We start from the raw sequence: 11,018 nt of genomic DNA, 5'->3' as shown, positions 1-11,018 counted from the left end.
CCCTCTCCCTCTCCCCTCTCCCCTCTCCCCTCTCCCCTCTCCCCTCTCCCCTCTCCCCTCTCCCTCTCCCCTCTCCCCTCTCCCCTCTCCCCTCTCCCCTCTCCCCTCTCCCCTCTCCCCTCTCCCCTCTCCCCTCTCCCCTCTCCCCTCTCCCCTCTCCCCTCTCCCCTCTCCCCTCTCCCCTCTCCCCTCTCCCCTCTCCCCTCTCCCCTCTCCCCTCTCCCCTCTCCCCTCTCCCCTCTCCCCTCTCCCCTCTCCCCTCTCCCCTCTCCCCTCTCCCCTCTCCCCTCTCCCCTCTCCCCTCTCCCCTCTCCCCTCTCCCCTCTCCCCTCTCCCCTCTCCCCTCTCCCCTCTCCCCTCTCCCCTCTCCCCTCTCCCCTCTCCCCTCTCCCCTCTCCCCTCTCCCCTCTCCCCTCTCCCCTCTCCCCTCTCCCCTCTCCCCTCTCCCCTCTCCCCTCTCCCCTCTCCCCTCTCCCCTCTCCCCTCTCCCCTCTCCCCTCTCCCCTCTCCCCTCTCCCCTCTCCCCTCTCCCCTCTCCCCTCTCCCCTCTCCCCTCTCCCCTCTCCCCTCTCCCTCTCCCCTCTCCCCTCTCCCCTCTCCCCTCTCCCCTCTCCCTCTCCCCTCTCCCCTCTCCCTCTCCCCTCTCCCCTCTCCCCTCTCCCCTCTCCCTCTCCCCTCTCCCCTCTCCCCTCTCCCCTCTCCCTCTCCCTCTCCCCTCTCCCCTCTCCCTCTCCCCTCTCCCCTCTCCCCTCTCCCCTCTCCCCTCTCCCCTCTCCCCTCTCCCCTCTCCCCTCTCCCCTCTCCCCTCTCCCCTCTCCCCTCTCCCCTCTCCCCTCTCCCCTCTCCCCTCTCCCCTCTCCCCTCTCCCCTCTCCCCTCTCCCCTCTCCCCTCTCCCCTCTCCCCTCTCCCCTCTCCCCTCTCCCCTCTCCCCTCTCCCCTCTCCCCTCTCCCCTCTCCCCTCTCCCCTCTCCCCTCTCCCCTCTCCCCTCTCCCCTCTCCCCTCTCCCCTCTCCCCTCTCCCCTCTCCCCTCTCCCCTCTCCCCTCTCCCCTCTCCCCTCTCCCCTCTCCCCTCTCCCCTCTCCCCTCTCCCCTCTCCCCTCTCCCCTCTCCCCTCTCCCCTCTCCCCTCTCCCCTCTCCCCTCTCCCCTCTCCCCTCTCCCCTCTCCCCTCTCCCCTCTCCCCTCTCCCCTCTCCCCTCTCCCCTCTCCCCTCTCCCCTCTCCCCTCTCCCCTCTCCCCTCTCCCCTCTCCCCTCTCCCCTCTCCCCTCTCCCCTCTCCCCTCTCCCCTCTCCCCTCTCCCCTCTCCCCTCTCCCCTCTCCCCTCTCCCCTCTCCCCTCTCCCCTCTCCCCTCTCCCCTCTCCCCTCTCCCCTCTCCCCTCTCCCCTCTCCCTCCCCTCTCCCCTCCCCTCTCCCCTCTCCCCTCTCCCCTCTCCCCTCTCCCCTCTCCCCTCTCCCCTCTCCCCTCTCCCCTCTCCCCTCTCCCCTCTCCCCTCTCCCCTCTCCCCTCTCCCCTCTCCCCTCTCCCCTCTCCCCTCTCCCCTCTCCCCTCTCCCCTCTCCCCTCTCCCCTCTCCCCTCTCCCCTCTCCCCTCTCCCCTCTCCCCTCTCCCCTCTCCCCTCTCCCCTCTCCCCTCTCCCCTCTCCCCTCTCCCCTCTCCCCTCTCCCCTCTCCCCTCTCCCCTCTCCCCTCTCCCCTCTCCCCTCTCCCCTCTCCCCTCTCCCCTCTCCCCTCCCCTCTCCCTCTCCCCTCTCCCCTCTCCCCTCTCCCCTCTCCCCTCTCCCCTCTCCCCTCTCCCCTCTCCCCTCTCCCCTCTCCCCTCTCCCCTCTCCCCTCTCCCTCTCCCCTCTCCCCTCTCCCCTCTCCCCTCTCCCCTCTCCCCTCTCCCCTCTCCTCTCCCCTCTCCCCTCTCCCCTCTCCCCTCTCCCCTCTCCCCTCTCCCCTCTCCCCTCTCCCCTCTCCCCTCTCCCCTCTCCCCTCTCCCCTCTCCCCTCTCCCCTCTCCCCTCTCCCCTCTCCCCTCTCCCCTCTCCCCTCTCCCCTCTCCCCTCTCCCCTCTCCCCTCTCCCCTCTCCCCTCTCCCCTCTCCCCTCTCCCCTCTCCCCTCTCCCCTCTCCCCTCTCCCCTCTCCCCTCTCCCCTCTCCCCTCTCCCCTCTCCCCTCTCCCCTCTCCCCTCTCCCCTCTCCCCTCTCCCCTCTCCCCTCTCCCCTCTCCCCTCTCCCCTCTCCCCTCTCCCCTCTCCCCTCTCCCCTCTCCCCTCTCCCCTCTCCCCTCTCCCCTCTCCCCTCTCCCCTCTCCCCTCTCCCCTCTCCCCTCTCCCCTCTCCCCTCTCCCCTCTCCCCTCTCCCCTCTCCCCTCTCCCCTCTCCCCTCTCCCCTCTCCCCTCTCCCCTCTCCCCTCTCCCCTCTCCCCTCTCCCCTCTCCCCTCTCCCCTCTCCCCTCTCCCCTCTCCCCTCTCCCCTCTCCCCTCTCCCCTCTCCCCTCTCCCCTCTCCCCTCTCCCCTCTCCCCTCTCCCCTCTCCTCTCCCCTCTGCCCCTCTCCCCTCTCCCCTCTCCCCTCTCCCCTCTCCCCTCTCCCCTCTCCCCTCTCCCCTCTCCCCTCTCCCCTCTCCCCTCTCCCCTCTCCCCTCTCCCCTCTCCCCTCTCCCCTCTCCCCTCTCCCTCTCCCCCTCCCCCCTCCCCCCTCCCCCTCCCCCCTCCCCCCTCCCCCTCCCCCCTCCCCCTCCCCCCTCCCCCTCCCCCCTCCCCCCTCCCCCCTCCCCCTCCCCCCTCCCCCCTCCCCCCTCCCCCTCCCCCTCCCCCCTCCCCCCTCCCCCTCCCCCCTCCCCCTCCCCCTCCCCCCTCCCCCTCCCCCTCCCCCTCCCCCTCCCCCCTCCCCCCTCCCCCTCCCCCTCCCCCCTCCCCCCTCCCCCCTCCCCCCTCCCCCTCCCCCCCTCCCCCCTCCCCCCTCCCCCTCCCCCTCCCCCCTCCCCCTCCCCCCTCCCCCTCCCCCCTCCCCCCTCCCCCTCCCCCTCTCCCCTCTCCCCCTCCCCCCTCCCCCTCCCCCCTCCCCCTCTCCCCTCCCCCTCCCCCTCTCCCCCTCCCCTCTCCCCTCCCCCCTCCCCCTCTCCCCTCTCCCCTCTCCCCTCCCCCCTCTCCCCTCTCCCCCCTCCCCCCTCCCCCCTCCCCCTCCCCCCTCCCCCCTCCCCCCTCCCCCTCCCCCTCCCCCCTCCCCCTCCCCCCTCCCCCCTCCCCCCTCCCCCCTCCCCCCTCCCCCCTCCCCCTCCCCCTCCCCCTCCCCCCTCCCCCCTCCCCCTCTCCCCTCTCCCCTCTCCCCCACATAGGGGTCTCCCCATCCACGTTTGTCCGGTCAGGCTTCCCACGTGACTGAAATTCCTTTGTCTTTCTGTGAACCTTGAGAAGCTGATGATTCACATTGTCACCTTTGCATACTGAAAGGAGTCTGTGACATTGATAGGTTATTTTCCATGGGATCTCATTAAAGATGGTGTAATCTGGAAGCTAGCCCAAAACAAGATCCCCAGCATCTCATAAGGTGAAAAATCACCTTATTTCCTACCCTTGGTCACATGCTGGAACTCTTTCTGTATAATAAATGTAACTTTGTTACAGATTCCTTGTACAAGCATTTAACAATAATATTATATATTATATTATTATATATTCAGCTGAGCTCTTTTATGGTAGATATAAGGTGCTAAACATAATCTTCTTAGGAGCTTTGCAGTCACTGCCTTATAACGGCAGAATAATGATAACAAAGTTACGTCAACTTCGTAGCCAAATAAAAAGTGTTATCATTTCTAGTTGTATATTCTTCTAAAGAGCATTTAATTAGCAAAATAAGACACGATAGTTACTGTTGGTCGATTAGAAATATAATAATTACTCCTGATTAGCTGATAAGAACAGGATAAGTAGGCACTTTCCATACAAAAGAAAAATAAAGTACAAGTAAAATCAATGGAAATGTATATTATTAGAATACTGTTTAACTTTCTGGTGTTTTTTTTTTATTTATAATTATTTATCTTAATTAAAGCAACAGGATTTTTATTTTTTTTTTTAATACTACTTCTGGAACAACTTTTGTCAATTAAGAATATGGAAGATGTTATCTTGCCTATCAAGCTGATTGGTTTTAATTCCAAATACAAAAGGTATTTTCTTACCCTCAGCTGGGACAGAATTATTTTTTTCAGAGTACCTGGTATGATGCCATGTTTTGGTTCTAGGAGAAAAAGTAATGTTGACAACACCCTGATGTGTTTATAGTTGCTGCAGTGTTGTATAGACAGCCTACACTGTTTTCATCAAAGAGCCCAAGGAGCTGAGAGGGAATGGAATGGGGACAGCTGACTTAATTAAGCCAAATGGTATTCAATACCATATGACATCATGCAGAAAGAATGTTAAAGAGAGTGGAGTTAATCTCACTCTTCTGTTTGCTGGGGAGTTAGTTAACTGTGCATCAGTTGTTACATACATTCATATACATACATGTATGTATATTGTCCTAACTATTAACCTTTTCTCTATCTCTGTATATCTCTCAAAGAAACACGCAATAGAAACTTGTCTACTGTTCACAGTGGTCTTGTCATTCATTAGAAAAAAATAGAAAAAACAGTCATTGCAAATTTCAAGTTGTGACAATACGCATTTTTTTGTTTCTACTTCATCTACCACAAGTTGGACTTAGTTTTTGGCTAATGTTATTGCTGTTCTATGATTCCCAAGGGACTTGACTTTAGAAGGTTGTGGAGCAATAGTAATAGAGAGGGTTATTATTAATGACATAACACCGTAGGAGTGAAGTGTTTATTTTGGACTTATCATTTTTGAGAAAAAATATTCTTGAATGCTGTTTCTGGTCACAGGATGTAGCAAAATGACTATATTGGGCAATTTAACTCTGTTCTCCTGCAGAGCATGGAACCCAACTCCTTCCAGTCCTGCCTCCTCCCTTCCAGCCTGGGACCAAGCCTGCCACTGCAAAGCAGCCTCCACTACCCAGGAGCCTCTTCCAGCACCTAGGTATCCACTCACCCATCCCAGGGGAGCCCTCCGAAGCTGGAGGGCTCTCCATCTCAGTCCCCTCTGTCCTCAGGGAAGGAAGCCCCCCAGCTGGGTCTCTCTCTGCACAACCCCAGCGTACCCCCAGCCAGTCATGGCTGCCCCAGACCAAGCTGACAGAGCCTACTTCCCCCCTTTCTTCCCCCCCCCCCCCCCCCCAAAAAAAAAAAAACCACACTTTAGAGATAGTGAACAACACAGAAAACAGCTCCACCAAAAATAATAATAAAAGTAAAACCCTCAAGACTAGACCATCCCCTAACAGTTACCACCAACCAGATCCAGCAAACACAAAACCAGAGCAAAGACGACCCTCATACGGCTATTATCCCCAAACTATCAATAGGACAATACTTAAAACATTCACAACTTACATTAAACTAAACTCAGTCTTACAGTTATTTTTCAAGACAAAAAGGTACCCATCTACCCCAAATGAATTTTTCAAGGAGATCAAGTGTTAGACCACAGCACTAGAAGATACATAGACAAGGAGAATGCTTATTTCTACATTTCAATCTTAATGGAAACATCGAGGACAATTAAGACAACAGCCACAGGGCCCCCCTCCAAAATATTCATATGCCTGCCAGGTTCACAGGTACACCATCCCAAGGTAATGAACTAACTACAGTCAAAGCTCTCTTCTGGGAAGTGTGAGTCAGCTGCTTAGCAAGCAGAAGTTATCCCATTGGAAGGCATCTCATTTGCCTGGTACAGCTTTGCAATACAAGCATATCAGACACACCCCAAGAAGTCTGCAAATATCTTGTGTTTGTCTTGTGCTTCTACTCACCACAGTTGTACTGGGGGACAAAGGCAGCACACAGTCCAACCAACTGGTCAGCCAATACCCACCACACTACTTCTGCCAGTTGCTGTAAGGAAATAAAAAACCGAGTTGACAGTGCTCTACAGGGACCTGGGAGGGATCCAGGTTGGGTCACATACTAGACACATTCACCTGCCTCACTCCAGTTTATAGGAGGGAGAGGAGGTTCTTTGATGTGAGATTAAGAAACAATGGCTCACAGTTGGTCCAAGCAGTTTATTACAAATCCTAGTTTTTTTTTAGGGAGATGAGAGAAGAGAAGATAGAAAATATAAGCAGGAAGTCCTTGTCGGAAGCAAGAGGAAGATAGTCAACACCATGGGTCCAGCGTGGTTCATAGTTCAGTTGTTGATCATCAGTAGTGGTGGGTTGTTGGGCATTGTTGTTCCATTGATGACAACTGTGACCACAGTGACAAGGGAGAGAATGGTGACAGCGATGCTTTCCAATGTCAGTACAAACTTATTTGTAAGTCCAAAGTGGATGAGTCAGCTCCTCTTGGAGTGGCAGCTTCTGGCTTTTGGATCTCAGCAGGAACTCCTTTTGTTCCCATCTTTTGGGCCTTGCCAGCAAATAAGAGGGAACATGGAGGTGCCAACCTGCATCTTGCCTTCACAGGATACAATGATATCATCCTCCAATCTCCCATAGCAAGCTGGAGTTATTTAGTGCCAGGCCAGATCTTCCTCCAGTAAACAACCCTGAGCACTCTCTTCCGAAGGCAAACAGCTCCAAAGAAATGCTTTCAAATGAAAAATAGTCCACACACTGATGTTGATTGCTATACGGCAACACCCACCCTTCTTCTCCTAGATAGGTCAGAGGCTTATTATCACAAGAAATGCCTCAGAAAGCAAACATTGAGCCAAAAAAAAAAAAAAAAAAAAAGATTAATACACCACGCGGTGGCTCAAAGGTTGCTTGAAACTGATGCGCAAGTGACCGTTTATGGTGGAGAGGAAAGAGACAAAAAAAAAGAAAAAAAAAAGAAAAAAAAAAAAAAGAGTAAGCATAAGGGAAAAGAGGAATGGGGAGCAAGGAGGAGCTAAATGCTACGCAATTGCTACAGAGGATTTCTTGGGCTTGATTAAAATGTTGCCCTGATCTGTTAGACTTGTCCATCATCAGTTGAAGTGGTTACAAAGTACATAGAGGATACAACACATTGTATAAAACATGGAACCATACAAGAAACAAACATTAGAGTTGCAACTGCACACAACATCAACTTGCCACAGGCAGCACCCCATGATTCTTCAGGAGAGGTGACACAAATATTGCATAATGAATAAACGTAGAAAATCAAAAAGAGACAGCCATACATTTGACAGTAACCATACATTAAGCAATAACCAATAATAATACATAAGTAAAACAAATAAAGGTATTTGTGTCAGCTGCTTTCCCCACCTAGAAAATTTTGCTGTAAGCCAGAATCCAGATGGGAATTCTTCAGTGGAGGTTGTTGTGTTTATGAATAACCATACGATATTACACTTCAGTTAATTCACCAAAAGCATATCTATTCCAATTTGACAGTATGTGGACTTGCCATGTAATGTTTTCAAAGATGATTGTCTTGAACTTGAGCATTTCCAAAGCAATTCAAATGCTCAGAGATAATAAATACTAGTTTGGCAAGTTCAAGTATCTCTACAGTCTACAGAACTTTTCAGAGCATAGTATGTGCAGGATACCCCACAGTATTATCCATAAGAGGGATAATCCAAGAAACATACATATCTCTTACCGAAACTTACACACTTTCCAACAACCATGTTCTGGATGGACTGGTGTGACATTGAAAAACATCAGTGCAAAGGTCTTTATAATAGATTTCTTTCATGACCACATCTAACAGATAACATCAGATGGGTCCCTTCATTCATTTCCCAGTTTGTTAGGAATTTGGAAACACTGTGGAGGAGTTATATGCAAATCATAATCAGTTTGATAAAAAAGGGGTGAAAGAAAGAGTCAAAAGGAAGCGTATCACTGTGCAGTGAGTACCAGTAAGCCAGGATGACCTGTAAAAAACTCTGAACCCAATTGTGAAGTTTAACAGATCCAAGGACTGATATCAGTCACCACCCACACCCACAACATAATACCATTCCAACCAAAATATGTAATCAAGAGGTATAATCAGTATTCTAGCATGATCACTTTTTTTTTTTTTTTTTTTTTGGAACAAAATAGAAATGGTTAAAGTCAGCTATTAGCCTTTCTGTGTTTAGTCAAGGTCCCACAGAAATCTTCCATAAAATAAAACAAGACACCATCTTGCCCTTATTGGGCTTTGTTAATATGGTTAAAAAAGTGAGGGAACAATCCAGAAAGTGTTGATTTTATATTCCCTTTTCCAGATGTCCTTAGCCTTCCGAGGATATTTAGTAAGGGATTCCATCAATGGTTAGGAAAGCTGACTTCAGTTTAGCTGAGTCAGTCGACACAGGCTGGCCAGAGAGACAAGACGATTTCTGGAGCTTATCAGCCACTGAATCGTGGCTCACAGGGGAAATTGGCAAGAGTGGTGAGGTCTTGGGACAAAAGGCGTTAAATCGAGAAGCCCAGAAGCCCATCCTTTTGTTGTGAGCTTTCTAATGCAGCCTCCACCCTCCCCTGAGTCAGAAAAAATTGCTCATAGAGTCAGAAAGCAAGTTTTGAGCCAAAAACAAAGGAGGATTCATACACTACCACAAGACCACACGTCTGCCATCCCATCAGTACGGCTGCTTTTATGGAAGATTGGGCTAGATGACCCTTTAGGGGGCAGGGGAGGGTGCACACTCCACAGCCTTCAGCAAAGCCCAACTCCATTACTGCAGCTCCTGAGCAAGTACACGAGGGCAGGACTGCCATCCTCTATGAGCATCAACTGCACCAACACCTGGAGAGGAAGACAAGAGCTGGGGGATGCTAGGCCCCCATACACCAGGGAGACCAAGAACTGCACCAGAACCCCCAACTCCCACAGAAAAGAACTGCTTCAGTGCACAGGCAGTGCTCCCTGCATTTCTCACTCTGTCAACCTCATTCCTCCAAGAGATCTCTGCTGCACGCTATAAGGACTGAAAGCAAAGCAGAATGCCATGCAACTGAGCCTCACCTCAGCAACCCGTGAGCCATCAACTCAATCCCAAAGGAACTGCATCCCATTCCTGAGGAAGCCACTTGTGGCAAGGGTCAACTGCTGTCTGACACAAACCCAGCTGCAGCCCTCACCTGACAACAAAAGACAAGAAAAAAAAAAATAATAATCAAGGGAAATAAAGCCTATCTCATACATTGCTCTTATTTTAGCTGTGCTCTGTATTACTTTTTAAAAACTGGCATTGCCAGGGTAGAAGGGGAGGAGAAGAATGCTTTACTTTGTTCTCTCACCTCCATTGCAGCAAGCAGGAGGGGCTTCAGCACCAAAGCAAAAACAACAGCAAAAACAACATTACTCGTTGCTAAAAGCACACCAGGATTGTGCTTGGCCTCCATGTGACATCTGTAATGAGGCCCCTCAGGGAAAAACACAGGCATCCTACACAATAAATGCTTTTTCACTCCAGCACCTGTCTCAGCCATGAGCTTCAGCCCAAGGGCAGCACTTGCAGGCTAGGTACATAAGTGCACAGCTCACCTCAGCTTGTAGGGCCCCAAGAAGCTTCACACCACCTGAATCCTCATCCCAGACCTGTAGACCTACAGGAAGAATAGAATTGGTTGAGTTAGAACAGACCCTTAACATTCATCTAGACCAATGCCCCTGCCATCAACAGGGACACCTACAGCTAGGTCAGGTCTCTCCATCCAGACTGACTTCAAATACCTCCAGTGAAGGAGCACCCACCATGTCTCTGGACTATCTCCTCCACTGCTTCAATACCCTTATTGTAAAAAGCCTTTTCTTTGTATCCATTTAAACTCTCCCATTCAGTTTGAAACTATTTCTCCTTGGCCTATCACATCAGACCCTGCTAAACAGTCTGCCCTTCTTTCTTATAGCTTCCCCCTTTTTACTGAAAGACAGCTATCAGGTCTCCCTAGAGCCTTCCACAGGCTGAACAGCCCTGGTTCCCTCAGCCTGTTCTCATAGGAGAGGCATTCCATTCCTCGTATCACTTTTGCAACCCTTGTCTGTATGCACTCCAACAGCTCCATGACTCTCCTGTGCTAACGACTCCACGTCTTGACACGGAACTCCAAGTGAGACCTCTCTAGCACAGAGCAGAGGGACAAGGTCACCTCCTTCCATCTGATGTCCACACTCCTTTCAATGCAGCCCAGGATACAGCTGACTTTCCAGGCTGCAAGGGCACACATGTGGCTTGTGTCCTAGGCTAAGCTTCCTATCCACCAGTACCCCCAAGTCCTTTTTGGCAGAGCTGAGTTTTATCCTTTCATCCCCCAGTTTCATGGGCAATGATTGCCTTGACCCAGGTACAAGACCTTGCACTTGGTCTTGATGAACCTGATGAGGTTCTCCTGGGTTCACTGGCCAAGCCTGTCTAGGTCTCTCTGAATGGCATACCATCCCTTGGGTTTAATTAACACTGCAGCTTGGTGTCACCCACAAACATGCTGAGGGTGCACTTGAGTCCGCTGTCTATGATTTATGAGTCTCAGTCCCAGTATTCACCCCTAAGGGACACTACCTGTCACTGATCTCCATCTAGACATTGATCTGTTGACCAACACTGTACGAGCCGGTATTGCAACTGGTCTATAAAACAAACCAGCCATTTAATCCCTATATTCCTAATTTGGAAAGATGCTGTTACAGCTGGAAAGATTATCATGATGAAAATGGGAAAAGAAACAAACAGGGAAGGAATACTCACCTACATCTGAAGATCTAGGTTCAGAGGAAAGACTCCACAGAGGAGAGATCTCCAGAAAGTGATCCTTTCCTAGTGTTAGTCAGCCCTTAAATGGGGTCTAGGAAGGGTGGAGCCAAATTCCACTCCTTCCAGTCATGCAGCTGAATTGCCTTCACCTGTGTTCTCACTGCTGACTCAGTCCTTTCCTCAGGTGATCAATCAGTGGTTCAGGTCATGACTCAACAGTTACCATAGAGATGTCATGGACTTGCTGAAGTCCAGACAGATGAGAACAGATG

General features: G+C 51.8%; 1 long non-coding RNA gene across 1 annotated transcript; it reads right to left on the bottom strand.

The window, feature by feature from the left end:
- Window positions 1-8,706: 8,706 nt before the first annotated feature.
- LOC149918066 (uncharacterized) lies at window positions 8,707-10,793 on the bottom strand. The gene is made up of 4 exons (XR_016466349.1): window positions 10,741-10,793; window positions 9,540-9,601; window positions 9,018-9,133; window positions 8,707-8,798 (listed from the first exon to the last, which is right to left on the bottom strand). It is a non-coding gene; the product is annotated as an uncharacterized LOC149918066 (long non-coding RNA).
- Between the last annotated feature and the right edge of the window lie 225 nt (window positions 10,794-11,018).

Source organism: Phasianus colchicus, chromosome 4 (assembly GCF_987193195.1).
Source record: "Phasianus colchicus chromosome 4, bPhaCol1.hap1.1, whole genome shotgun sequence".
Classification (NCBI taxonomy): Eukaryota; Metazoa; Chordata; class Aves; order Galliformes; family Phasianidae; genus Phasianus; species Phasianus colchicus.
This window is presented reverse-complemented; position numbering and strand designations above follow the sequence as displayed.